At 42.6% G+C, this 5,644-nt stretch overlaps 1 gene segment (V, D, J or C); it reads right to left on the bottom strand.

The window, feature by feature from the left end:
• LOC105546669 overlaps positions 1-5,644 on the bottom strand; it is a 7,699-nt gene that overhangs the window by 1,762 nt on the left and 293 nt on the right.

Genomic DNA, 5,644 nt, shown 5'->3' with positions numbered 1-5,644 from the left:
AGGACAAGAGATTTATTTGGCTTATAGATCTGGAGACTGGGAAGTCCAAGATCAAAGGGTCATAACTGATGAGGGCCTCCTGCTGTTATCCAAGGCAGAAGGAAGGGGAAGCAAGCACCGAAATCAGAGGAAATGACTGAATTCATCCTTTTTATCAGAAAACCATTCCCAAGACCACGAATTCGCTCCCACAATAAGGGCACTGATCTCTTTCTGAGGGCGGATCCCTCATGACCTTGTCATAACTGTCCCACCTCCCAATACCATCACATTGACAAACTTCAATATGAGCTTTCTTGGGGACGTGGAAGCGTAGCACACACATCTACACTGAGTCAGTATTTCCACTCTTATGTCTATACTTAAAAGAAAATAAAAAAAAGAATGCGTATGTCCACAAGAAAGAATTCCACAAGAATGTTCACAACAACTTTATTCCTAATAGTTGAAGACAGGAGTAACGTGAATCTCCATCAACAGGAGCGTGGATCAACAAGCTGTGGTGTATTTATATGCAGTGGAATATTAGTCATAAGAGAGAATGACCTACTGATACAACAATATGAATACACTTCAGAAATGCTAATTTTGGAGGAAAATAACTCAATAAAAATGTTATATGATTCCATTTATATGGAGTTCAGGAACAGACCAACCTAGTCAATGGTAATTAAAATAAGAAAAGTTCTGGCCAGGCGCAGTGGCTCATGCCTGTAATCCCCAAAATTTGGGAGGCTGAGGCGGGCAGATCATGAGGTCAGGAGTTCGAGACCATCGTGGCTAACATGGTGAAACCCTGTCTCTACTAAAAATAGAAAAAATTAGCCGGGTGTGGTGGGCATCTGTAGTCCCAGCTACTCCAGAGGCTGAGGCAAGAGAACGGTGTGAACCTGGGAGGCGGATCTTGCAGTGAGCTGAGATCATGCCACTGCACTCAAGCCTGGGCTATAGAGTGAGAGTTGGTCTCTAAATAAATAAAGAAATAAATAAGAAAAGTTTTTATTTCTGGGATAGAAATTGATTGGAAAGGAGCATGATGACACTTTCCTGCACGACGGAAATTTTTTCATAATCATTTCAGTTACTGTTGCACTGGCATATGCATTTGTCAAAATGTACCAGGATGTCCTTGTATTAATATTTCTGTTTTACTCTCTATTGTGCTTTCATAAAAGGTATTACTAAAAAGTAAACAGCTAAATTGCATAAAATATGGGAGTCATTTACAAATGTATGCTTGTATTCTGTATAGCCCAATTTTAAAATGAATCACACAAAAATGAGAAAAGACAGGAACGCACCTATATGTATAAGTTATGGAGAATGTGAATAGTGCTTGGTGACTGAAGTGGCAACATTGAAATTTGGCATCAAAATAAGCTCAACTGCTGAGTGGGCTGAAAAACAACTAGGACCAAAATCAAGGAAAGCTGTAGACAAACAAAAACTTTAAAAAATATCTTCATATGCTGTTGAAATCATTCTGAGAACCATGAGCTGCTACAAATTTCATAACTTGGAAAATTGGGCATTCATCAGTCTCACAATTGAGACTTTCCTTTCATTTCTGCTTTGAACAGATTGGCCAATTTTTGAATTGATTTTTTTGCCAAGCAAGAAGCTTACTCTCCTCTTTGTGAGTGGGGTCCTGGGTGACCTGGGCCTCCCCCTTTGGCAGCCTCACAGAGGGGAGTTGGGCACAGCACAGACACATGGGCTTCCCTGCACATGTGGTTTGCACCCCCTGTAAAGCCCAGCTGTGGACCTCACAGTCCTGTAGTTAATGGATCCAAACTAAAGAAACCTTGCTTTCAGCTTCACCTGTTAGTGCTAAAGAGGTGTTGGCTTTACCTGTTAGTGCTAAAGAGGCGTCAGCTTTACCTGTTAGTGCTAAAGAGGGATACAGGCTGGATAAAAATAAAAAGTTTGTTCAATATTATTCTGTAATATTTAACAAGAAAATCAATTGAGGAGTTCATGGATTTTCATCCAAGCCAAAGTCATGATAATAGCTGAATTCCTTCCTTAATCTACCCTGATAGGACTCAAACACTGCTCTATGCCCACAAGTACTTAGTACAGACTTATGTATAGTCTCCTTTGTATAATTCTACTACTCTGTTATCTTCAGGTCTAACGCCACAGTTTGCTGCATCTACTAACATTTTCCTTCAATAGTTTGTTTACTTAGGTGTTTCAGAAATTTTTATCAATATTTTTTGTCCTCCAGAGAACACATGCTCTGTGCCCAATGGAATCTCAGCCAACGTGATGTTATCAGTAAGACTTATGAAGTTGTAGAATCCCAGAACACTCAACAGGTTAAAGCTGTCACCTGCTGAGACGTGCAGAGAGGATGAGGTGCAGCAGAGATGCACTGGGATCAGGGCACAACCCACCCTTCACCTGTCCCTTTTCCTCTGAGGCAGTTGCTCCTCTGTCTACACCTGCCCCGACACCAAGGCTGCCTGGCCAACATTCTTCAACTGTAGATCTCATTAAAGATTAGAGGGACTTCCCACCTCTTGTACAGCTGTAGGTAGCCTGGCAATAACTGAAAACTGCTGCAACATCTGCATAATATTGGATTCAAGCCCTAATTTTTCTTAACCCTTTCCCTCCTAGGCTGCTCTCCCAGAATCCCCAGAGCCCTTCAGATCCCAGTGGACCACAGTGACATCTTGTGGCCAATAAGTGAAGTTTCATCATTGTTTATTCTGCAGTGGCCCAAGGAATGCTGGGAAGTGTCTGCAGAGTGAGCTGGAAAAATATTCCAGAAGTGCCATCCCGCACGTTTTATGAGCAGCTTCCCTAAACCCTAATTCCAACATTAGTTCTAACCCTAACTATTGCTTTGAGTTACCAATCTTAATATCCCACCCTCATTCTGAATAACTCTTATCACATAGCTCCAGTTATAGTCTAACTTTTTCTCCCTTAAAACTACCATCTAGAGAAAGAGGAACAGAATGAGAGGAATGAAAGAAAGTAGTATTTGGTTTTAAATAGTAAGAAAACACGGACGCTGAAGCACAAAGAGATTATTTAATCTGAATCACTAAACAAAAACATCCTCCAAAAACGACAATGTTACCCCAACAGTATAGATCAGCAAAAGGTGAAGTCAAATGTCTAATTAATAAAAAGTAAAATTGAAATATATAAAATGAGACCTCTTACAAGGCAATAAGCAATGGTGGCGGGAGCAGTACCTGATGCAGAAAATAAGGATGGATATAGCTAAGACTAGCAAAGGGGTTGTTTCAGGAAATGATCAGCTTGTACAATGCGCATCCACTGATCTGAGCAGCAAACAGGGAAGAGATGATTCTGGCCAAGGCAGAGGAACAGCGGGAGATGAGAACACGCTGGTGCAAAATAGTGTCATAAGGAAGCAAATCAGCCTGGGGACTGTGGATTAGATGACTTTGCTTTCTCCTGTCTCCTGTGACAGCTGAACTAGGCCATTTTCCTCTCCAAGGATTTGTTCCTGCACCCTGAGTTAGATGCCCCTGGGATTTGCTCCTCCTCAGCTTCCCATGGATGAACTCCCTCTCCCTCCTTGTTGAGCACAGTCTGAAGGAGAGGTCATCTCTCCCTCCCCTTCAATCCCACAGAATTGGGGATTGGCACAGACTTCTCCATTGGCATCGATCTCTCTCATGGCATGCTCACATGCCCCCTAACTGTGCCTTTTCATTTCCACTAGACTGAAAGTTAGATATGGGCAATGAAACATAACACCTTTATCATAGGATGCACAAGTGACTGCTTTCAAAATTCTTGCTGTTTTTTTCACTGCCTTGGGTTTTAGCTGAACCAGAAAAAAAAAAGGCACAATTTCTTAATGTGGCTTGACCACAAAAACCTTCCCAAGTGCCAAAAACAATAGAACTACCAAGGGATTGTACTCCTCATTGGTGAGATAGCAAAATAAAACAACAAAGAAAATTTTGTCAAATACTTTAAAGGAGACCCAGAATTCCAGTCCCTCTTATACAAACATTATTGTATGGCCTCCCTCTAACTAAGAGACAGGCAGAGCCATTCCTGTGCCCGGCACCTGGCAGGAAAGCCCTGCTGGAGTCTGTGGGGAGCTGGCGAGGATGAACCTTGGTGATTCTGCCCCCAGAGCAGAGATTCTCAGGGAGCTCTGGACAACATCCAGGGACTCAGATGGAGAGTGGCCATACTCAGTCTTGGAGAGGAGAATACTTAGGGTGTGATCCTTCTGACCTCTCAGCCTAAAGTAAAAGCAGAGTCATTCCTGACTGTTGTGGAGCTGCTTAGTTTCCAAAGCAAAAAAGTCCTTGTTTCAGGGTCTGTTGGCGACACAGAAGAATAGCGGGGCTATACGTGGTTCACAACCTAGAGTTGCTGCTTGGCCATCTCTGTTCCCAATGACTCCAGCATCTGAATATTCCATGTGAGGAAAGATAATTTGTAAATAATGAACTGGTTCAGGGATACCTTTAGGGACATTCAAGATGGTTATCATGTTCTAGACTCACATGCTTGTAGGAAAAACAGAGCTACAGAGCAAGAGAATTTGGGAGTTGAATAGAAATAGGAAAAATTGAGGAGCGCTTAGATGATGGCTTCTAAGAACAAGAGTAGAGGGGAGATAAATTCTGAGCCCTTTTGTCCCCATAAGACATGGCATAAGAGGGACATCAGAAAATACTCCAGTGATGTGCTGCTAAACTGGGTGTCTGTGAAGGTGGGGGCATGGCTGGTAGCATTTCCTAATTTCTGTTGTACCAGCATCCCCACCATGGCAGATTTCAAGCAACCAACATGGCTTCTCTGAATGGGGAGCTGGGAAGAGTACACCTATTTACTGCTTCTAAGTCGTACAAGTTGCCTCCAGCACATCCCTAGACCCAAGAGCAAGGCTTTCAAAGTTCTTCAATGCTTCCTACTCAACACACTGAAAATTAGGCCACAGCAACTATAGCACACCTCCTTATTTTCATGATAGGATCAGAGTGTGAGATCCTGGGTCTTGGAATGGACAAAGGGACGTTTGTGCAAAAAAGGGATTTCTGAGTCCTCTGAAGCTGCTGAGACCACAGAGCAAAGAGCTATGCTGGTTGGTTGGGGAGCCACTAGCCTTTGACTTGAAGTAATTGCAATGAAATGTTTCTCCTGCTTAACTTAACAGAATGATTTCATTAGAACAGAAACCCTATTCCTTCCTATTTGTTCGTTAGTAATGTCTGCCCTTTGCTCCTTTTGCATGTTCATTCTCAGTATAAATTGGAAGCCCTGCTCACTTTTCTTACATGTTCTTGCAGCACCGTTTACAACTGTGGACTGTGTTCTCTTCAGCCTTAGTGTCAGAGCTTGTCCACTGTTAGGACCAGGTGTCTCAGGAGTCACATGGAGGAAAGTGACAACAGTTAGAGAGGAGGTCTAGGGAGACAAGGAATTCCCATCTGTTCCCTTGCCTTACTCAGTCCCAGGAGACACAGTGCACCCGAGCAAGGAGTGATTTGATGAGGACACAAGAAAAAGTGGGTCCAGAGCAACTCCCTGCCATCATTCTCTGAGGAAAGAAATTTGGTGTCTGTACCACCACAATTTCTGATCAGTGAGTTTGGAAGGACTATGATGCCCCTCTTTTTTTTTTTTTTTTTTTTTT

The sequence above is a fragment of the Mandrillus leucophaeus genome, unplaced genomic scaffold (assembly GCF_000951045.1).
Source record: "Mandrillus leucophaeus isolate KB7577 unplaced genomic scaffold, Mleu.le_1.0 Scaffold365, whole genome shotgun sequence".
Classification (NCBI taxonomy): domain Eukaryota; kingdom Metazoa; phylum Chordata; class Mammalia; order Primates; family Cercopithecidae; genus Mandrillus; species Mandrillus leucophaeus.
This window is presented reverse-complemented; position numbering and strand designations above follow the sequence as displayed.